The following is a 24,237-nucleotide window of genomic DNA, read 5'->3' as shown; positions in this document are numbered from 1 at the left end:
GAGGATTGCCTTCATTTTATTTTTTTTCCTAGTTGTAGCTCCACCTGCCTTGATTTTAATTATGAAAAATAATACAATTGCTTTTAAATGACAAAATACACAATCATAGTTAGGATCATGATTTCTGAATGTGTGGCGTGCTTACCTACATTCTTACTGGAGCTATGCTTGAACTCTTGAATTCTGATTTAGTTGTTGTAAAGTCATTTTTCAAGCTTTTTACTAAGTCGGGCGTCAGAATAATTTTATAAACAGTTGTGCTTAATACTTCCAGAGTGAGAAAAAATGATGAAAATGCTGCCAGTTTTTTTTGTTTTTTTTTTTTTAAGGCAGATTTCCGTCGTTTCTGGTGGCTGGGAGAGCAGCTGTGCCTCGGGCCTCAGCTTTCCTCCTGCTTTCCCTCCAAGGATGGCCCAGAAGGAGAAAAGTTACCCCTGGCCCTATGGCAAGCAGACGGCTCCAGCCGGCCCGAGTACGCTGCCCCCGCGAGTCCTCCCGAGGATTCCCACCGAAGCAGCGCGTGAGCTGCGCGGACCCACAGCCCGCAGTGGCCCCTGACCATGAGGTGGTAGAGAACAGTTGTGGGATGCGCAGCATCTTAACGCGGCCCTTCCTGGTCGACGACCTTGAGACTGGGCGTCCCCTGGGCAAAGACAATTTTGCACATGTGTACTTGGCTCGAAAGAAGACAAGCCATTTCATCGTGGCCCTCAAGGCCTTCAAGTCTCAGATAGAGGAGGGCGTGGGGAGCACCAGCTGCGCAGGCAGATGGAAATCCAGGCCCCCCTTCAGCATCCCAACATATTGAGTCTCTACAACTATTTTTATGACCTGAGAAAAATCTACTGGATTCTAGAGCACGCCCCCGCCACCCCTACCCCGGAGGAGCTGTACCAGGAGCTGCGAAAGAGCCGCACCTTTGACAAGAAGCAAACAGCCACCATCATGGGGGAGGTGGCAGGTGCTCTGATGCACTGCCACGGGAAGAAGGTGACTCCCAGACATAAAGCCAGAGAATCTACTCTCAGGGCTTGAGGGAGAGCTGAAAGTTGCTGACTTCGGCTGCCCTGTGCACGCCCCCTCACTGAGGAGGAAGACAAATGTGTGGCACCCTGGACTACCTGTCCCCAGAGACAATTGAGGGGCGCGCGCACACCGAGAATGTGGATCTGTGGTACATCGGAGTACTCGGCTATGAGCCGCTGGTGGGGAACCCCACACACAATGAGGCCTATGGGCGAATCGTCAAGGTGGCCCTAAAATTCCCCCTTCTGTGCCCCTGAGAACCCCAGGACCTCATCTCCAAGCTGCTTAGGCATAACCCCTTACAACGGCTGCCCCTGGCCCAGGTCTCAGCCCACCCTGGGATCCAGGCCCATCCTCGGAGGGTTCTGCCTCCTTCTGCCCATCAGTCTGTTCCCTGATGGTCCCTGACATTCACTCGGGCCCGTCTGTGTTTGTAAGTCTGCATATGTGTAGGGGAAAGGAGCGGTCCTGACCTGTTCCCTTAGCTGTATTCTACTTCCTTTGTTTAATAAAGACTGAAGCTTTTTTTCTTTTTGTAAATAAGTGTAAAAAAGGAGAATTTTGAAAAGACCAAATCAATTATGAAGCCTTGGTCTACATTGCTCATTGCAATGCTTGAGTTGGAGAAGGTGACTTCAGCTTTAATATGTTGAAAATTAGAGGAACATAAAGTGGATTCAGAATCCTAGTGGACTTCTCTAGACAGCAAAGCATGTTTGGAAGATTTCCTGGGGGATTCTGAGACACTGCCAGATTTGAGCTCAAAGGCAGAGTGAGCTGTTCATAGCTGTTGTTCATAGCTCTATCCATGATAATTATTGAAGACTTGCTACCCAGTGAGGACTCAGTAAATAACTGTTGAATATACCCAGTAAAATAAAATGGGAAAAGTCAGTCTGAGACCTGTACTGGGTTAGACACTGATGATTCAGCAATGAATAAAACAAAATCCCTGCTTTAGGGCAGTGCTTCCATTCTCATGGTGTAGTGCTAGTGTGGAGAATTTCATCCTAATTATTCCACAGCAATGCATTTTTTGCTGAAAAAATGTTTTTTTTTTTCTGGAGTGAATTGCACCAAATCAATTTAATTTCTGATCACTTTTCTGCAGAGTACAGTGAAACCACTTCTAATATTTCCATTTTCATTCTTATTTTCTTACTTTTGTTGAGATCTTTTTTCCTGTGAAAACTTTGTAATGAAAGTTGATTCATCAGTGAGTTCTTTTTTCCACGTCTAGTATTGTCAAATATGGCTTCTTTAATTTCTATGTTTTTAACCCCCTTTGGACCCATATTTTTACTAAGTCTAATGCTCACGGGTAAAATTGAAGATCTCACACTTTAACTGTTGCCGATCTTATTTTAGGTTGACTGATTCTACCATATGTTATAAGGGGACAAAAGATGGTAGCTTGTATTTATGTCCTAGCTAATTCTTGACATCCTGAAGGATGGCACTGCATCAGGAGTGAGTCTCCTACATTGCTAAGGCAGCTCTTTGGATCCCTTTGGGTGCTCTGTTCAGAGTGTGAACATGTCCTCTTTCATCTCTAACTTTATCACTTCCCAGGACACTTTAGATGTTGTGTGTTCCAGTCAAATAGACTGCCTATTGAATGTTGCTTTCCCAACTGGAGGTCTTTCTTTCTTTTTCTTTCTTTCTTTCCCTTTCTTTCTTTCTTTCTTTCTTTTTCTTTCTTTCCTTCCTTCCTTGCTTCCTTCTTCCTTCCTCCTTCCTTCTTTCCTTCTTTCTTTCCTTCCTTCTTTCCTTCCTTCCTTCCTTCCTTCCTTCTTTCCTTCCTTCCTTCCTTCCTTCCTTCCTTCCTTCCTTCCTTCCTTCCTTCCTCTTTCTTCTTTCCTTCCTTCCTTTTCTTTCTTTCTTTCTTTCTTTCTTTCTTTCTTTCTTTCTTTCTTTCTTTCTTTCTTTCTTTCTTCTCTCTGTCTCTCTCCTCTCTCTCTCTCTTATTTATTTTTTTTTTTTTTGATGGAGTCTCACTGCCACCCAGGCTGGAGTGCAGTGGCATGATCTCGGCTCACTGAAGCCTCCATCTCCCAGGTTCAAGCGATTCTCCTGCCTCATCCTCCTTAGTAGCAGGGATCACAGGCACACGCCACCACACCTGGCTATTTTTTTTTTTTTTTTTGTATTTTTAGTAGAGACAGGGTTTCACCATTTTAGCCAGGCTGGTCTCAAACTCCTGACTTCAGGTTATCCGCCTTCCTCGGCCTCCCAAAGTGCTGGGATTGCAGGCATGAGCCACCACACCCAGCCTTTTCTTTCTTATGTTTTTTTGTTTGTTTTACAGAAGGAGTCTCACTGTTGCCCAAGCTGGAGTGCAGTGGTGTGATCTTGGCTCACTGCAACCTCTGCCTCCTTGATTCAAGCGATTCTCCTGCCTCAGCCTCCTGAGCAGCTGGTACTACAGGTGTGTGCCACCGTATCTGGCTAACATTTGTATTTTTAGTATAGATGGGGTTTCACTATTCTTTCCTATGTTGTATCAGTTTTTTTTTTCAGTTCTCTATGAGGATGTTATTGATCCTTCTAATCAGAGGTAATTTTTTTACATCTTTAATGACACAGATATTATGTTGTTATGCTATGCTATGTTATGTTATTATTTATTTATGTATTTGAGACAGGGTCCCACTCTGTCACCCAGGGTAGAGTGCAGTGGCACTATTATAGCTCACTGCAGCCTCGACCTCCTGGGCTCAGGCAATACTCCTGCCTTACCATCCCAAAGTGTTGGGATTACAGGTGTGTACCACCATGTCTGGCCTATTTATTTATAATGTATTAATGACCTTGTCATATTTTCCATATTGATCTTAAAATTCCTCAAAGGCAGAGTTCATATTTTATTTATATTACTGTCTTATAAAATTATTGATTTTATAATAATTGATGTCTTATAAAATTATTTTATTATTATTATTATTGTTTTTTGCGATGGAGTCTTGCTCTGTCACCCAGGCTAGAGTGCAGTGGCACGATCTTGGCTCACTGCAAGCTCCGCCTCCCGGGTTCACGCCATTCTCCTGCCTCAGCCTCCCGAGTAGCTGGGACTACAGGCACCTGCCATCACGCCCAGCTAATTTTTTAATTTTTAGTAGAGACGGGGTTTCACCATGTTAGCTAGGATGGTCTCAATCTCCTGATGTCATGATCCACCCACCTTGGCCTCCCAAAGTGCTGGGATTACAGGCGTGAGTCACCGCGCCCAGCCTATAAAATTATTTTTAAAAAATTAAGTTGAGTCCATCTTTGAACCCCAACTGCAGTAGGCTAGAAGGATGATCAGTCTCATTCCTATGCTCACCTCCCATCCACTCACTGCCATGACAATCTTGTTCTAGCTGGACTGGCCCTTTCCGTTTCTGAAGCTGTGTCCAGTCTGTACCGCTCCCGAAGTGTGGGAAGTTTGGGCATGGGGGGTTTCTGGGCCTAGGCTTCTTGGTATCCCATACAGCTACCCGCTCTGGTCTTATGAACTCCCAGGGAGACTGACCTAAGATGAGTTTACTTTCCATAGACTTCTTTTCTTTTCTTTTTTCTTTTCTCTTCTCTTCTCTTCTCCTTCCTTTTCTTTTCTTTTCCTTTCTGTTCGGTTACTTTCCTTTTTCTTTTCTTTCTTTTTCACCCGATCATCTTTTTTCCCTCCTTCCTTCCTTCCTTCCTTCCCTCCCTCTCCCTCCCTCCCTCCCTCTCTCCCTCCTTCTTTTTTTTTTTTTTTCTTGAGACAAGGTCTTATTCTGTTGCCCAGGTTGGAGTGCAGTGACAAAATTATGGCTCACTGCAGCCTTGAATTCCTCAGCTCAAGCAATCTTTGCACCTCAAACCTCCAAGTAGCTGGGATACAAGCATGCACCACCACGCCTAGCTAATTTTTGTATTTTTTGTAGAAAGAGGTTTCTCTATGTTGCCCAGAATGGCCTTGAATTTCTGGGCTCAAGTGATCCACACACCTTGGCCTCCCAAAGTGCTGTGATTACATGGGGTAGCCACTGTGCCTTGCCTACATTTCTTTTCTTTTCTTTTTTTTTAAATTATACTTTTAGTTCTGGGATACATGTGCAGAACATGCAGGTTTGTTACACAGGTATACACGTGCCATGGTGGTTTGCTGCACCCATCAAAATGTCATGTACATTGGGTATTTCTCCTAATGCTATCTCTGCCTAGCCCCCCACCCCCTGACAGGCCCCAGTGTGTGATGTTTCCCTCCCTGTGTGCATGTGTTCTCATTGTTCAGTTTCCACTTATGAGTGAGAACATGCAGTGTTTGGTTTTCTGTTCCCTTGTTAGTGTGCTGAGAATGATGGTTTCCAGCATCATCCATGTCCCTGCAAAGAACATGAACTCATCCTTTTTTATGGCTGCATAGTATTCCATGGTGTATATATGCCACATTTTCTTTATCCAGCCTCTCATTGATGGGCATTTGGGTTGGTTCCAAGTCTTTGCTATCATGAACAGTGCCACAATAAACATATGTGTGCATGTGGCTTTATAGTAGAATAATTTATAATCCTTTGGGTATATACCCAGTAATGGGAATGCTGGGTCAAATGGTATTTCTGGTTCTAGATCCTTGAGGAATTGCCACACTTTCTTCCACAGTGGTTGAACTAATTCACACTCCCACCAACAATGTAAAAGCGTTCCTATTTCTCCACATCCTCTCCAGCATCTGTTGTTTCCTGACTTTTTAATGATCACCATTCTAACTGGTGTCAGATGTTAGCTCATAGTGGTTTTGATTTGCATTTCTCTAATGACCAATGATAATGAGATTTTTTTCATATGTTTGTTGACTGCCTCAATGTCTTCTTTTGAGAAGGGGCTGTTCATATCCATTGACCACTTTCTGATGGGGTTGTTTGTTTTTTCTTGTAAATTTGTTTCAGTTCTTTGTAGACTCTGGATATTAGACCTATGTCAGATGGATAGATGCAAATATTTTCTCCCATTCTGTAGGCCTGTGCACTCTGATGATAGTTTCTTTTGCTGTGCAGATGCTCTTTAGTTGAATTAGATCCTATTTGTCCATTTTGGCTTTTGTTGCCATTGCTTTTGGTGTTTTACTCATGAAGTCTTTGCCCATGCCTCTGTCCTGAATGGTATTGCCTACGATTTCTTCTAGGGTTATTTATGGTTTTAGGTCTTGCGTTTAAATCTGTAATCCATCTTGAGTTAGTTTTTGTATAAGGTGTAAGGAAGGGGTCCAGTTTCAGTTTTCTGCATATAGCTAGCCAGTTTTCCCAACACCACTTATTAAATAGGGAATCCTTTCCCCATTGCTTGTTTTTGTCAGGTTTGTCAAAGATCAGATGTTTGGAGATATGTGGCATTATTTCTGAGGGCTCTGTTCTGTTCCATTGGTCTATATATCTGTTTTGGTACCAGTATCTTGCTGTTTTGGTTACTGTAGCCTTGTAGTATAGTTTGAAGTTAGGTAGCGTGATGCCTCCAGCTTTGTTCTTTTTGCTTAGGATTGTCTTGGCTGTGTGGCCTCTTTTTGATTGCATACGAAATTTAAATTAGTTTTTTCTAATTCTGTGAAGAAAGTCAGTGGTAGCTTGATGGGGATAGCATTGAATCTATAAATTACTTTGGGCAGTATGGCCATTTTCATGATATTGATTCTTCCTATTCATGAGCATGGAATTTTTTCCATTTGTTTGTGTCCTCTCTTATTTCCTTGAGCAGTGGTTTGTAGTTCACCTTGAAGAGGTCCTGCACATCCCTTGTACGTTGTATTCCTAGGTATTTTATTCTCTTTGCAGCAAGTGTGAATGGGAGTTCACTTAAGATTTGGCTCTCTGTCTATTATTGGTATATCGGAATGCTTGTGATTTTTGCACATTCATTTTGTATCCTGAGACTTTGCTGAAGTTGCTTATCAGCTTAAGGATATTTTGGGCTGAGACGATGGGGTTTTCTAAATATCCAATTATGTCATCTGCAAACAGCAACAATTTGACTTCTTCTCTTCCTATTTGAATACCCTGTATTTCTTTCTCCTGCCTGGTTGCCCTGACCATATCTTCCAATATTATGATGAATAGGAGTGGTGAGAGAGGGCATCCTTGTCTTCTGCTAGTTTTCAAATGCAATGCTTCCAGCTTTTGCCCATTCAGTATGGTATTGGCTGTGAGTTTGTCATAAATAGCTCTTATTATTTTGAGATACAGTCTATCGATACCTAGTTTATTGAGAGTTTTTAGCATGAAGTGGTGTTGAATTTTCCTGAAGGCCTTTTCTGCATCTATTGAGATAATCATGTGGTTTTTGTCATTGGTTCTGTTTATGTGATGGATTATGTTTATTGAATTGCATATGTTGAACCAGCCTTGCATCCCAGGGATGAAGCCAACTTGATCGTGGTGGAGAAGCTTTTTGATATGTTGCTGGATTCAGTTTGCCAGTATTTTATTGAGGATTTTTGCATCAATGTTCATCAGGGTTATTGGCCTGATTTTTCTTTTTTTGTTTGTCTCTGCCAGGTTTTGGTATCAGAATGATGCTGGCCTCATAAAGTGAGTTAGGGAGGAGTCCCTCTTTTTCTATTGTTTGGAATAGTTTCAGAAGGAATGGTACCAGTTCCTCTTTGTACCTCTTATAGAATTCAGCTGTGAATCTGTCTGGTCCTGGACTTTTTTGGGTTGGTAGGCTATTAATTACTGCCTCAATTTCGCAACTTGTTATTGGTTCATTCAGAGATTTGACTTCTTCTTGGTTTAGTCTTGGGAGGGTGTGTGCATCCAGGAATTTATCCATTTCTTCCAGGTTTTCTTTTTTATTTGCGTAAAGGTGTTTATAGTATTCTCTGATGGTATTTTGTATTTCTGTGGGATCAGTGGTGATATCCCCTTTATCATTTTTTATTGTATCTATTTGATTGTTCTCTCTTTTCTTCTTTATTAGTCTGGATATTGGTCTATCTATTTTGTTAATGTTTTCAAAAAACCAGCTCCTGGATTAGTTGATTTTTTGAAGGGTTTTTCGTGCCTCTATCTCCTTCAGTTCTGCTCTGATCTTAGTTATTTCTTGTCTTCTGCTAGGTTTTCAATTTGTTTGCTCTTGATTCTCTAGTTCTTTTAATTGTGATGTTAGGCTGTCAATTTTAGATCTTTCCTGCTTTCTCCTGTGGGCACTGAATGCTATAAATTTCCATCTAAACACTGTTTTAGCTGTGTCCCAGAGATTTTGGTACATTGTGTCTTTGTTGTTATTGGTTTCAAAGAACTTATTTATTTCCACCTTAATTTCATTGTTTACCCAGTAGTCATTCAGGAGCAGGTTGTTAAGTTTCCATGCAGTTGTGTGGTTTTGAGTGAGTTTCTTAATCCTGAGTTCCAGTTTAATTGCACTGTGGTCTAAGAGACTGTTTGTTATGATCTTTGTTCTTTTGCATTTGCTAAGGAGTGTTTTACATCCAATTATGTGTTCAATTTTAGAATAAGTGTGATGTAGGGCTGAGAAGAATATGTATTCTCTTGATTTGGGGTGGAGAGTTCTTTAGATGTCTATTAGGTCTGCTTGGTCCATAGGTGAGTTCAAGTCCTGAATATCCTTGTTAATTTTCTGTCTCATTGATCTGTCTAATACTGACAGTGCGGTGTTAAAGTCTCCCACTATTATTGTGTGGGAGTCTAAGTCTCTCTGTAGGTCTCTAAGAACTTGCCTTATGAATCTGCGTGCTCCTGTATTGAGTGAGTATATATTTAGGATAGTTAGGTCTTCTTGTTGCATTGATCCGTTTACCATTATTTAATACCCTTCTTTGTCTTTTTTGATCTTTGTTGGTTTAAAGTCTGTTTTATCAGAGACTAGGATTTTAATCCCCGCTTTTTTTTGCTTTCCATTTACTTCGTAAATATTCTTTTATCCCTTTACTTTGAGCCTATGCGTGTCTTTGCACATGAGATGGGTCTCTTGTATGTAGCACATGGATGGGTCCTGACTTTTTATCCAATTTGCCAGTCTGTGTCTTTTAATTGGGGAATTTAGCCCATTTACATTTAAGGTTAATATTGGTATGTGTGAATTTGGTCCTGTCATTATGATGCTAGCTGGTCATTTTGCCCACTAGTTGATGCTGGCAAGGTGGCCTAATAGGAAAACTCTGGTCTTTAGCTCCCAGCGAGATCAATGCAGAAGGTGGGTGATTTTGCATTTCCACTGAGGTACCAGGCTCATCTCATTGGACTGGTTAAACAGTGGGTGCAGCCCATGGAGGGCGAGCTCAAGCAGGGTGGGGCGTTGTCTCTCCTGGGAAGTGCAAGTGTTCAGGGAACTCCCTCCCCTAGCCAAAGGAAGCCGTGAAGGGCTGTGCTATGAGGAACTGTGCATTCCAGCCCAGTTCCTACACTTTTCCCAAGGTCTTCTCAACCCTCAGACCAGGAGATTCCCTCGGGTGCCTGTACCACCAGGGTCCTGGTTTTCAAACACAAAACTGGGTGGCCATTTGGGCAGACACTGAGTTAGCTGCAGGAGTTTTTCTTCATACCCCAGTGGCTCCTGGAACACCAGCAAGATAGAACCATTCACTCCCCTACAAGGGGGGCTGAAGCCAGGGAGCCAAGTGGTGTAGCTCAGCGGATCCCTCCCCCACGGTGCCCAGCAAGCTAAGATTGATTGGGTTGAAATTCTCACTGCCAGCACAGCAGTCTGAAGTTGACCTGGGACACTCGAGCTTGGTGGGGGGAGGGGAGTCCACCATCACTGAGGGTTGAGTAGGCGGTTTTCCCCTCATAGTGTAAACAAAGCTGCCTGGAAGTTCGAACTGAGCCGAGCCCACCGCAGCTCCGCAAAGCCACAGTAGCCAGACTGCCTCTCTAGATTCCTCCTCTCTTGGCAGGGCATCTCTGAAAGAAAGGCAGCTGCCCCAGTCAGGAGTTTATAGATAAAACTCCCATCTCCCTGGGACAGAGCACCTGGGGGAAGGGGCAGCTGTGGTTGCAGCTTTAGCAGACTTAAATGTTCCTGCCTGCTGGCTCTGAAGACAGCAGCGGATCTCCCAGCACAGTTCAATAGCTGAATTGATCAAGTGGAAGAAAGGATATCAGAGATTGAAGATCAACTTAATGAAATAAAGCCTGAAGACACGATTAGAGAAAACATCATGAAAAGGAACGAACAAAGCCTCCAAGAAATATAGGACTATGTGAAAAGACCAAACCTAGTTCGATTGGTGTACCTGAAAGTGATGGAGACAAACGAACCAAGTTCGAAAACACTCTTTAGGATATTATCCAGGAGAACTCCAACCTAGCAAAACAGGCCAACATTCAAATTCAGGAAATACAGAGAACATCACAAAGATATCCTCGAGAAAAGCAACCTCAAGACACGTATTCATCAGATTCACCAAGGTTGAAATGAAGGAAAAAATGTTAAGGGCAACCAGAGAGAAATGTCAGGTTACCCGCAAAGGAAAGCGCATCAGACTAACAGCAGATCTCTCTGCAGAAATCCTACAAGCCAGAAGAGAGTGGGGGCCAATATTCAACATTCTTAAAGAAAAGAATATTCAACCCAGAATTTCTTATCCAGCCAAACTAAGCTTCCTAAATGAAGGAGGAATAAAATCCTTTACAGATGAGCAAATGCTGAGAGGTTTTTACCACCACCAGGCCTGCCTTACAAGAGCTCCTGAAGGAAGCACTAAATATGGGATGGAAAAACCGGTACCAGCCACTGCAAAAGCATACCAAATTGTAAAGACCATAGACACCATGAAGAAACTGCCTAGTCTACATTTCTTTCTTCCACCCATTTAAAATATTTAACATTAACTCTTCAGCAAGTTTTTCTAAAGCCACAAAAAAAATTCATCTTCATCAAGCAGTTTCTTTTCTGCCTTCTTCTCAGAAAATTATCTGAGCCAAGGAAATAGTAAGGGCCTGGCTATCTGCTTGAAATGGGGAAGGGAAAATATAAGAAATAAAAATGTATTATTAGTTGGGTGGAAAATCCTTCTACAAATTAAAGGCTGATAGACTGACTCTGAGATGTAAACATTTATAAAAGTGAAGGGCAAGTCTGAATGGCTTGACTCAGGAGACCAGACAACTCTAAGCAATACAAAATAGGCAATAAATACTGGCATCTGAGCTCCTGGGAATTTGATAACTAGAAATAGCTAGAAATGTCAAGAAGGTAGGAAGCATGAGGAAGAATTGCCAGAGAGTGGATTGATAGGACTCGGGTAGAACACTGGCTTCAGGATGACCAACAGCATTCAGATGAGACTTTGGCTCTGGAAAAAGAGGACACTGAGTCACCATCACAATAGGGTGTTCAAGAAGGAAAAACCTAATTATCGGAAAGAGATGCAAAGATTAACCCTGTCCAGAAGCAAAGCTGACTTCATGCTGTGTTGCTGAGTCACTGAGTTACTTGCTTATGGTTTCAGAATTCCTCCTCTTATAGAAGAAAGCAAGATTGGTCCCCAAGCTGGGGGTGGGGCTCAACTCCTGCAGCAGAAATTTGAGTTGCCCCAGGGATGGGGAGTGGAGGGATGGGGTAAGGAGTGGAGAGTGAGTCAGCCAGACCATTAAACCAGACTCGATGCAGTGTTTGAAAAGGACACTGCCATAAAAATTAGTCTTCACACACTTCTCCACACATGGATGCCGTCAACACTTAACTTTAAACATGTTGACCAAAATGAAAATGGCCTCTTTTAAAAAATCGCCACTTATATTTGCTCCTCCAAAGCTCAATTGCAGCAATCCAATGTAGAATATATCTCATATGTTGAAAAATATACTAACAATATTGTTCTGATAATGACTGTTAGTGAAGTCTCAAGAACGAATAGTACATTTTCTGAGAGGATCAGAGAGCACATCATGGACAACTGACAGTTTATGAATCATCAGTCAGGAAACACTGTGTTATGATAAGGCTAAGACTTTGAGTTGGGCAACAACCATAACTGTTGCAGCAAAAGCACTTGAATGTTATTCATGACTTCATAGGTCCAGTTTCTTTCCATTTTAATCTATACCACATTCAGCAACCACAGCAAGCTTTGTTAAACTATTAGTTAAATACATTCTTCCCCTTGCTTCACACTTCCAACAGATTCCTCATGTACTCCATGTCAAGCACAAAAAGTCTTTCTGTCAAAGAGCACCGTGATTTGAAGTCTCCACCAATTCGTTGCTCCTTGGAACTGTCTCCAATATAATCTGTTCTCTAAATATGTCAGATTAATCATTCAAACTTACCTTTCACTTTTCTTTATGCTGTTCATACTACTGGAAAAACTCCATCTTCTTGGTATCTAAATGCTGCCATCTCTTAAGATCAACCTCTTGTTCCACTTCCTCCATGAAACCTTTTCCAGTAACACTTACCAAGAATTTTCTCCCTTCTTCCAACTCTCAAGATTGCAGACAGAAATGATCATCCACCTAACATCCTCTCTCCCTTTCTTTCTTCTTATAGAATCCCAATTTTATTCTGGCCAGCTTTTCTTTTCTTTTCTTTTTTCTTTTTTTGAGCAAGGATGTTAATTTTCTGGCAACTGAAACATAAGTGAGTTTCTAGGAATTGTTCTCCCAGTATAGACCTGGCACCACTTTTCCTCCTTGGTGCTTCCTTTATATTCCTTCTAGCATCTAAACCTGAAGTTGCAGATGGAGCTCTCATTTTATGTTTACAAAATAAACAAAGGAATGAAAGCTAAATGCTAACCATGACAAAATGGAAAGAGGGAAGGAAGCTGGGATGTTGATAACATCATGGAGCTCCTGTCCCAGCCCTGTTCTGCTTATCTATAGCCATACATTTCTTTTTATATAAGGAATATAAACTGCTATTGGGTAATTCACGATAGGTCAGTGGATAATCTATACAGTTTAATACAATTTTTATCTAATACTGACATATCTTCAGAGTCAGTATCATACCATAAATCAATTATTCTCTTTTTCCTTCATCTTTGTTAATTTTCTCTTTCCAACTAGATATTATTGCTTTGTAGATGGATGTGATTTTAAGTGTCTTTATTTATATTTCATCACTATTCTTCTTAGACATTGTTTGAGGAGTCTAATAAATAAATATTGTGCAAATGCTATTGAAATAAATTACATCAATCATCCAATAACTCTATAATATTATGAACTATGTGTCCAGCATAGTAGGCATCATACCAGTTTGAGGGAGTTTGGAATAGTTTCATTGTGACACTAGAAATCAGATCCCTGCATATGGGCTTTAAAAATGTATTTGTTTTAAAATGGTTGCCAAGAGTCTTTTCAGTTACATCTTGGTACTTAATTTTATTATATTTTGTTATACTTTCAGGAATGCTTGTACTTTCAGTAGTCAGTGTTAAAATAGAATAATTAGATAAATGATGGAGTTGGGCAACCTTATAGGACATATATAAACTATATCTTAGTAGAGTAGTTATTATGGAATGAATAATATAATACTGTGAGGATACTCTGGTAACAAATTTCCAATACAAATTTAAAGAAATATTCTTTCTTTAGCTGTGGAAGAAGCCACTTTGCAATTGAGGAAGTCTAGAACTTGAACTTTTAAGATCGTGGATAAATTGTCTATATGAATTTAACTTTACCAAGAATGATGAGAATAAATACTGGAGATGAAAATGGTGAGCCCAGTACTAATGTGCTTCAGAATAAGAAAGACTAATCGAAAGGTAGATGGTAGCTGCAAGGAAGTTCAGTAAGGAATATTGCCAATGATTATGTGTTGGTATCCAGTATTGTTATTACAAATATTATTTAATTATGTTTTAATTTTTACTGAAATATTTTTAAATGTCCAAATCAATGGATTTCTTTTATTTGTTCTTTAGTATTCTTTTTGAATTTTGTAATATTTTGGCAATGTTACATGGTCTGTTTACATGCTCTGTAAAACTTATTCAAGATTTTTTTTTGGTTGCTTGGTATATAGTCAGTTTTTGTCAGCGTTCCATTGTTGTTTGGAAAGAATGTACAGTCTCAGTTTTGAAGATCTGAAGTTTGAGTTGTAGCTCTTGAGTTCATCTTGTTAATTATATTATTCAAATGATGAGGAAATTAAGCCCATAGCTTAAATCATTTTGTGCTGAACTAAGAATAATATGTATATATGTTATATAACTAGTTTATAATGTTAAAGGGAATTTGAAATTTTAGAGAATTTGTAAGCTGAATCCTGTGATTCCAAGTTTAAAAAAGTAACTGATATTAAGTTTGTGACTTTAAGTTGAAAGTTAAGATAATTTGCCTAAATTTTAAAACACTATTAGAGTATTTGTATTAAGAACTTAAGATTAATTCATTCTTTCTTCTTACCCACACACATAAAAACACACACAATTTATTAGACAAATGAGTTGTATAAGTTCTAGAAAGGATTTTCTTAGTAGTACTGTGTGCTTGCCTACCCAAGCATTTAAATTTCCTCAAAAGGAAATGAAATATACTAATCTAAAAAGTGGACTTTAAAATACTTAGAAAAATTAATTAAGTCCATACATTGAACATTTATGTGGAATTTATTCTACTCTAGTTAGCCAAACATTAAGTAAAGATCCTCATGAAAATTATTGTTCTTGTTTTGTATAAAATTTGCTACATTTACAGATAAAATAACTTTTTAAGGCTTAAGGAAAATTTGTGTTTTTAGTTGGGAAATTCATTACATAGAATATTTAAATCACACATAATTCTAAATAGTCTTTTCTGGGCACAAAAGACCTCGCTGAGCATCGGAAAACTCCCATGGATGAAAATTAGTATTTTAATCAAAATTCCAGAATAGGGGGAAGTTGAGTATGGCATTCTAAATAAATAAACGTAGAAGTCTCAATGAAAGACTGGGAAAATGGAAGCATGAACACTGGTATGATAGAATCCTCCTACCCTCAACTAAAAAGAATAAAAGAATACAGAAATAGAGAAGTTGTACATGAAATTTGGAAGAAGGTCATCTATATGCTATAAGCTTTAATAAATTTGCTAGACTAATTGCAGATGGGATTAAATTTAAAAAATTATTAAGGGATCTACAAACTTCCCTTTTAATAAAGTAGAGTAATTTCACAGAGTAAATGGACAAATATCCTAGAAAAAAATACTATCGACATCCCCTAATTTTGAGGGGCCAGGGCTATTAAAGAATGGGGCACCATGGAATGGATCAGGGAAATTTCATGGAGAATCTCTTTCACTAGCACAGATTCTTACAGTTTGGAAGCAGAATGTCCAATGGCAAATGTAGTCACACTAGGTAGGAAGCAGATTCTCCCATCACCATGGGCTCCTTTAGAAAGGAAAACAAAGGCTCATCATGTACCTGGATTTATCCTAAATAGTAAAAGTTAGTGAACACACATGTGGAGGGAGTGGTGAAATAACCTTGAATGGAAGAGTTTTGGGATCTGGAAAAAAGCTTGAGTTAGGGACTGGCTTAGAGCAGTAGGGAAAGTGGCATGAGGCTCTGTTTTTGCCCTGATTTTTTTCCTTCCTAGACTATTTATACTAGAAATTAATGCTTAATATTTACTCTCCTAGTTCTTTCTGTGGTTGCAGAGGAGATGTCCAGGACCTACCTCATTAGAGTTCTAGATTATAGATTGACAAGATTGGCTGGTGGGTGGGTAAGAGGGAACCTGATTCACACTAGACCCTCTTCAACATTCTGGTTGACTATGCAGTCATAGATTTGAGAATCTGAGAAGGTGGCTGATATGGTTTGGCTCTGTGTCCTCACCCAAATCTCATCTCAAATTGTATTTGTACTTTACATCTCACATTAAATTACATCTCAAACTGTAATCCCCACATATCAAGAGAGGGAGGTGGTTGGTTCATGGGGGCAGTTTCCCTCATGCTGTTCTCATGATAGTGAGTGAGTTTTCATAAGATCTGATGGGTTTTATAAGTGTTTGGAAGTTCCTCTTTCGCACTTCTTCTCTTGCCTGCTGCCATGTAAGATGTGCCTGCTTCCCCTTCCACCATGATTGTAAGTTTCCAGAGGCCTCCCCAGCCATTGTGGAATTGTGTGTCAATTAAATTTCTTTTCTTTATAAATTACCCAGTCTTGGGCAGTTCTTTATAGCAATGTGAAAGCAGACCAATACAGTGGCATATAATTGGCTTATTTGCATGCTCAATTTGATAGAGGAATGAAAATTACTATGTGTAAAGCATACAACAGGCACACATAACTACTTCAGTATATGCATTTATTAATGCATACAATATATCTAATTGGTGAGGGTAAATAGGCAGCTAGGCCAAGAGGGACTTTAGGGAAACTGAACAGCACCGTTACATTGATGGTCGATGTCAATAGCAACCAATGACAATTTGTCTCTATGCATTGTAAAATGGCATATATTAAATTTATCTATCTTCAGTCTCAGTGAAGCCAATCCACTCCCACAATAAATTACAAGAGAATAACCAATATTATCTTATGTTTGTACTTGTTACCAGATCCTACTTATCACCAGGGAAGCCAATTCACAAGCATTTTACCTAGTGTATTTGCTACGACCATGGCTGAAATCAGATTGTGGCCTTGTTAAGAAAATTGGACAGGTACAGCTGTATTTGAAATTGTTAACTGTTCTCTGGCTTTCTTTTACTTCTTTGGCTTAAAGATCAAGTGGCAGCTAAGGGAATCTATAAACGTGAAATCATGACCAAGTGAACAAGGATATACTTCAGGGTAGCAGTGTGGTTTAGTGAGAGGAGCAAGGCCCAGGGTTGGACAAATCTGTATGTCTACCCTGACACTGTCACTGACTAGTGTGTCCTTTTGCACAAGTTACTCTATTCTCTCAGGTCTGTTTCTTTATCTGGAAATGTGGTAACACTACCTAGTAATTGTAAATATTAAATTCAACAGTAAATCTAACATAGTGCCTAAAACATAGAAGATGCTCAATAAATAAAATCTATCCTTTAAATATAGCTTATAATTTATTCTAGAGGATGTAAATAGTTTCTATTCTATGAATAAAAAGAAATGTATGGGGACCCCCCAAACTCAGTTACACATTACAGCAGCCAATTGTATGATTCTAATTTGAATGATTCCAAAACTCTGAAAACCCTACTATTGTAACTCCCTTCCTCAGTCCAGTATATTTGGATACCTATTTACACTGTAGGGCTTAAGGTAGGAAGTCTCAAAGGCAAATGACATACTTTCATTTTTTTAAAAGAGAGATTAAATCTTATTCCATTATTTTCTGTTGGATAAAAATTATGCCAAGTATTTTGCTATGTTCTACCTATACATAGAAATGAATATTAAGGTGAGGGGATTAGGAGGTTTAGGGGATAAGGGAGAAATTAAGATGAGAAAAGTTAAAACAACAAGGAACAGTCTTTATTTCTCTTCCATCTTAAGTTATATACGTCCAGTCCCATATACAGAGTGTCTGAGAAGGTGGACTGTGTAACTGGCTTCTTGGCATGCACAGTTTGGTAGAGTAATGAAGTTTAGTGAGTAATAAGTGTGAAACAGCCAGCAAATATTCCCAGCTCCTTCAATCATACAATAATTAGCATATGTGACATGCAGATTAGGTGGGGAGAATTGTGCATGGGAGATTGGGGGAAGGGTAAGCAGAACTGTGGTTTTGACAACTGATTTTTAAATGACCCAAGTTTGTTTCTTTGCACTAAATAAATTCCTGTAATAAGCTGTTAATGCACATATTAATTTAATTTAGTTTAGTGTTTTTTGTTTTTTGTTTTTGAGACAGAGTCTCACTCTGTTGCCCAGGCTAGAGTGCAGTGGTGCAATCTTGGCTCACTGCAACCTCTGTTTCCCTGGCTTAAGCAATCCTCCCACCTTCCAAGTAGCTGGGCCCACAGGCCACATCACCAGGCCCAGCTAATTTTTTCTGTATTTTGTGATAGAAAAAGAGTTTCACCATGTTGCCCAGGATGGTCTCCAACTCCTGACCTCAAGTAATCCACCTGTCTCTCAGCCTCCCAAAGTGCTGGGATTACAGGCATGAGCCACTGTGCCTGGCCTAATTCAGTTTACAGGTCAGACCTCCTGGGTAGTTTATAAGCTCCTTAAAGACAAGTACAATGTCTTATTTCTCTCTACACACCCTTCCTCTAGCGTAGACACTCTGTAAATGTTTGGTGGATAAATGAGTAAATAGATGAATGATCACAAAATTAAGTGGCCTGCAGTTGCTGAGCTGAATGTGTCCTACAATTCTGAGAAGGTTGAGATTATAACTTCAGTAAAATATTTTGAGGCTAATTTTATTCACTGATGTGTCTACAGAAATATCGTTATAATACTATCATAAATTGGAGCCCCACTGGCTTAATTGGTAAGCGGGGCATGTATGTGTGTATGTCTTTAACCTGATTTGATCATTACACATCGTATACATGTATAAAAATATCACATGTACCCCCAAAATGTGTACAGCTATCATATATCAATAACAAATACAAAAAGCTGTTAGTTGGCTACATGTAGAAATGCGGATATATCATAGAATTTGGATTTGCGTAGTTCTCTTGACTGAATCTTGAATGATAGACCATTTCTCTTGAAAAATGGAAAGATTTGGCTGCAGGAGTTCAAATACTTATGTGAAAAAAATTTGGTTAGAATAAAGTAGTGACTTCCCTCTATAAATAGGATATGCAATCTCTAATTCACCATAGTTCCCACCTACTCAATTTCCTCATTTATGTGACCTATCAAATCCCTAATGGTTGAGTTTGTGACCCTTGCACCAGATGATAACCTGGTTAAAACAAAAAAGAAGAGGGGGCATATGGGAAAGAAGGGGGATATCTTCTTCTCTTCCAAAAATACTGTGAGAAGTCTAATTGGACCTGATATGGTTGTAGTTGGAAGGACCACACACCTGCAGCATGAGTGAATTTGGAGGCAAAGCTGATACAACTGTTTGTGCGCTGAGAGATGAAGGGATGGAAGATTCCAAATTCCATTTCACTTTGCTGCGTAATGGTGCATCATTGTAAACAAAGACTAGCCTTTCCAAAACCAGGGGTTTGCAGTTAGAGAACTTGGTTACTGAAGTGGAAGGAGTACAGTGAGAGAGGACTGAGATTGTACTCAGTCCAAACTACCTCATACAGCTCTCTGGTTCTTAGAAGTCAGCCAATTCAATTTACTTACATTTGGCTTCCACTTTCAGAAACACACACATTGGATGACACAATCTGTTATATTAGATTTACTAATATTTCACAATGATGCAGCAAAGAACAGGCCAAGTACATTTGACACATGAGATTTATAGCCAGTGATCAATCTTGTAAATACAACAAATTGCCACAAAAAAGGGGGAAAGAACAGATTCTTTCCCAAACAAGAAAGAAAATCTTAACCTACTCATTTGATGGATGAGTATGTCTTTAAAAAGCAAAAACAACAACAAACAAATAGAAAACATTTGGAATCTAAAAAAATTAAATCTTTCTCTGTGCACCCAACAATCATCATCTTCTAACACCAACTTGGTGGGTACAGCTAGCAAACTGAGTTTTCCCTCTTACCTTAAGAATATTAGCAAATTGCAATGGTTATGCTCTGGAAGAAATATGATATTCTTGCACTAGGAGTTTCCAGCAGGAATACAGCTTCTACAGTTGGCAGGCTCTAACTGACACTCATAAACAGGTTCAGTTTGAAAAATGAGGATTCAGGATGCAGTGAGCAGCATATTTTTCTTATTATTTTTTATGTGTATTTAGATTTTTGGAGAAAAAAATAGAAAAACGTCCCTGGAACTGAAACTCAAATGAATTACAAACACCATCCCTTCATGTTTTCTCTAGTTCTCACTTTCTTCTATACTGTAATTTAAAAAGCAGGGGGCAGGGGGAAATTTACTCTTTCTTAGATTTAGGAGAAAAGTAATTTTGATTTTTTTAAAGTAGGAAAGCTGTGTATCAGGTTGGCTACATCTATACACATTCATCTACATTCATCTACATGCTGTATTGCTCGTGGTACTCTGACTTAATATCATTATCTTTTCAAATGAGAACCCCACATTTTCTGAAATAATATTACTTTTTTTTATCTTTACATAAAAATTCAGAGGAGTCTTGCTTCATTGGTTTTTCGTGAAAGAAAACATTTCCTTTGCAGCTTGGAATTAAAAAATGCAACCATCTGAGTTGTTTTCCTTTTCTTTCCTCTAAAACCAAGAAATATATTTTTCTTTCTGCACTGAGACCATAACTAAACTATCAGATGACCAGTTGGGTCCTGAAACCAAGATATTTATAGTCTGTAAATATTTTTATGGTGATAGTGGTAAAGAAAGGAGTGGTCTCTCCTATACACAGACTCCCTTATGATTTTTTAAAAATTATACTTTAAGTTCTGGGATACATGTACAGAATGTGCAGGTTTGTTACATAGGTATACATGGGCCATGGTGGTTTTTCACCCATCAACCTGTAATCTACATTAGGTATTTATTCTAATGCTATCCCTCCCCAACCCCCACCCACTGACAGGCCCCTGTATGTGATGTTCCTCTCCTTACGTCCATGTGTTCTCATTGTTCAACTCCCACTTATAAGTGAGAACATGCAGTGTTTGGTTTTCTGTTCCTATGTGAGTTTGCTGAGAATGATGGTTTCCAGCTTCATCCATGTCCCTGCAAAGGACATGAGCTCATCCTTTTTTATGGCTGCATAGTATTCCGTGGTGTATATGTGCCACATTTTCTTTATCCAGTGTCTCGATGATGCACATTTGGGCTGTTTCCAAGTCTTTGCTATTGTGAACAGTGCCACAATAAACATATGTGTGCATGTGTCTTTATAGCAGAATGATTTATAATTCTTTGGGTATAAACCCAGTAATGGGATTGCTGGGTCAAACGGTATTTCTGGTTCTAGATCCTTGAGGAATTGCCACACTTTCTTCCACAGTGGTTGAACTAATTTACACTCCCACCAACAATGTAAAAGCGTTCCTATTTCTCCACATCCTCTCCAGCATCTGTTGTTTCCTGACTTTTTAATGATTGCCATTCTAACTGGCATGAGATGGTATCTCATTGTGGTTTTGATTTGCATTTCTATAATGACCAGTGATGATGAGCTTTTTTTCATGTTTATTGGCCACATAAATGTCTTCTTTTGAGAAGGTCTGTTCATATCCATTGCCATTATTTGATGGGGTTTTGTTTTTTTCTTGTAAATTTGTTTAGGTTTGTTGGAGATTCTGGATATTAGTCCTTTGTCAGATGCTTAGATTGCAAAATTTTTCTCCCATTCTGTAGGTTGCCTGACCATTCTGATGACAGTTTCTTTTGCTGTGCAGATGCTCTTTAGTTTAATTAGATCCCATTTGTCAATTTTGGCTTTTGTTGCCATTGCATTTGGTGTTTTGGTCATGAAGTCTTTGCCCATGTGTATGTCCTGAATGGTATTGCCTAAGTTTTCTTCTCAGATTTTTATGGTTTTAGGTCTTAAGTTTAAGTCTTTAATCCATCTTGGGTTAATTTTTGTATAAGATGTAAAGAACGGGTCCAGTTCCAGTTTTCTGCCTATGGCTATCCAGTTTTCCCAACACCATTTATGAAATAGGGAATCCTTTCCCCATTGCTTTCTTTTGTCAGGTTTGTCAAAGATCAGATGGTTGGAGATGTGTGGCATTATTTCTGAGGCCCCTGTTCCATTCCATTGGTCTATATATCTGTTTTGATACCAGTACCATGCTGTTTTGGTTACTGTAGCCTTGTAGCATAGTTTGAAGTTAGGTAGCATGATGCCTCCAGCTTTGTTCTTTTTGCTTAGGATTGTCTTGGCTATGTGGGCTCTTTTTGATTGCATATGAAATTTAAAGTAGTTTTTTCTAATTCTGTGAAGAAAGTCAATGGTAGCTTGATGGGCATAGCATTGAATCTATAAATTACTTTGGGGAGTATGGCCATTTTCACAGTATTAATTCTTTCTATCCATGAGCATGAAATGTTTTTTCATTTGCTTGTGTCCTCTCTGATTTCCTTGAGCAGTGGTTTGTAGTTCTCCTTGAAGAGGTCCTTCACATCCCTTGTAAATTGTATTCCTAAGTATTTTATTCTCTTTGTAGCAAGTGTGAATGGGAGTTCTCTCATGATTTGGCTCTCTGTTTGTCTGTTATTGGTATATAGGAATGCTTGTGATTGTTGCACATTGATTTTGTATCCTGATAAGCTGAAGTTGCTTATCAGCTTAAGGAGATTTTGGGCTGAGATGATGGGATTTTCTAAATATCCAATTATGTCATCTGCAAACAGAGACAATTGGACTTCCTCTCTTCCTATTTGAATACCCTTTATTTATTTCTCTTGCCTCATCGCCCTAGCTAGAACTTCTATGTTGAATAGGAGTGGTGAGAGAGGGCATCCTTATCTTCTGCCATTTTTCAAAGGCATTGCTTCCAGCTTTTGCCCATTCAGTGTGAGTTTGTCATAAATAGCTCTTATGATTTTGAGATATGTTCCATCAATACCTAGTTTATTGAGAGTTTTTAGCATGAAGTGGTGTTGAATTTTATTGAAGGCCTTTTCTGTATCTATTGAGATAATCATGTGGCTTTTGTCATTGATTCTGTTTATGTGATGGATTACATTTATTGATTTGCATATGTTGAACCAGCCTTGCATCCCAGAGATGAAGCCAACTTGATCATGGTGGAGAAGCTTTTTGATATGCTGCTGGATTTGGTTTGCCAGTATTTTATTGAGGATTTTTGCATTGGTATTCATCAGGGATATTGGCCTGAAATTTTTTGTTGTTGTGTCTCTGCCAGGTTTTGGTATCAGGGTGATGCTGGCCTCAAAAAACGAGTTAGGGAGGAGTCCCTCTTTTTCTGTGGTTTGGAATATTTTCAGAAGCAATGGTACCAGCTCCTCTTTGTACCTGTGGTAGAATTCGGCTTTGAATCTGTCTGGTCCTGGGCTTTTTTGAGTTAGTAGGCTATTAATTACTGCCTCAATTTCAGAACTTGTTATTTGTCTATTCAGGGATTCGACTTCTTCCTGGTTTAGTCTTGGGAGGGTGTGTGTGTCCAGGAATTTATCCATTTCTTCTAGGTTTTCTTGTTTATTTGCATAGAAGTGTTTATAGAATTCTCTGATGGTACTTTGTATTTCTGTGGGATCAGTGGTGATATCCCCTTTATCTTTTTTTATTGTGTCTATTTGATTCTTCTCTCTTTTCCTCTTTATTAGTCTGGCTAACAGTCTATCTATTTTGTTAATCTTTAAAAAAAAAAACAGCTCCTGGATTTGTTGATTTTTTGAAGTGTTTTTCGTGCCTCTATCTCCTTCAGTTCTGCTCTGATCTTAGTTATTTTTTGTCTTCTGCTAGGTTTTCAATTTGTTTGCTCTTGATTCTCTAGTTCTTTTAATTGTGGTATTAGTGTGTCGATTTTAAATCTTTCCCGCTTTCTCCTGTGGGCATTTAGTGCTAATAAGTTCCCTGTAAACACTGCTTTAGCTGTGTCCCAGGGATTCTGGTACATTGTCTTTGTTCCCATTGGTTTCAAAGGACTTATTTATTTCTGCCTTAATTTTATTATCTACCCAGTAGTCATTAAGGAGCAGGTTGTTAAGTTTCCATGTAGTTGTGTGGTTTTGAGCGAGTTTCTTAATCCTGAGTCCCAATTTGATTGCACTGTGGTCTGAGAGACCGTTTGTTATGATTTCTTTTCTTTTGCATTTGCTGAGGAATGTTTTACTTCCAATTATGTGGTCAATTTTGGAATAAGTGTCATGTAGTGCTGAGAAGAATGTGTATTCTGTTGATATGGGGTGGAGAGTTCTGTAGATGTCCGTTAGGTCTGCTTGGTCCAGAGCTGAGTTCAAGTCCTGATTATCCTTGTTAATTTTGTCTTGTTGATCTGTCTAATATTGACAGTTGGGTGTTAAAGTCTCCCACTATTATTGTCTGGGAGCCTAAGTCTGTAGGTCTCTAAGAACTTGCTTTATGAATCTGGGTGCTCTTGTATTGGGTGCATATATATTTAGGATAGTTAGGTCTTCTTGTTGCATTGATCCATTTACCATTACGTAATGCCCTTCTTTGTCTTTTTTGATTTTTCTTGGTTTAAAGTCTGTTTTATCAGAGACAGGGACTGTAACCCCTGCTTTTTTTTTTTTTTTTTTTTTTTTTGCTTTCCATTTGCTTGGTAAATCTTCCTCCA

General features: G+C 39.1%; 1 pseudogene; it reads left to right on the top strand.

The window, feature by feature from the left end:
• Window positions 1-393: 393 nt before the first annotated feature.
• LOC129486717 (aurora kinase B-like) lies at window positions 394-1,433 on the top strand (annotated as a pseudogene).
• Window positions 1,434-24,237: the final 22,804 nt, after the last annotated feature.

Source organism: Symphalangus syndactylus, chromosome 7 (assembly GCF_028878055.3).
Source record: "Symphalangus syndactylus isolate Jambi chromosome 7, NHGRI_mSymSyn1-v2.1_pri, whole genome shotgun sequence".
Lineage (NCBI taxonomy): Eukaryota > Metazoa > Chordata > Mammalia > Primates > Hylobatidae > Symphalangus > Symphalangus syndactylus.
The sequence above is the reverse complement of the archived record's forward strand: the minus strand, read 5'-3'. Positions and strand labels throughout refer to the sequence as shown.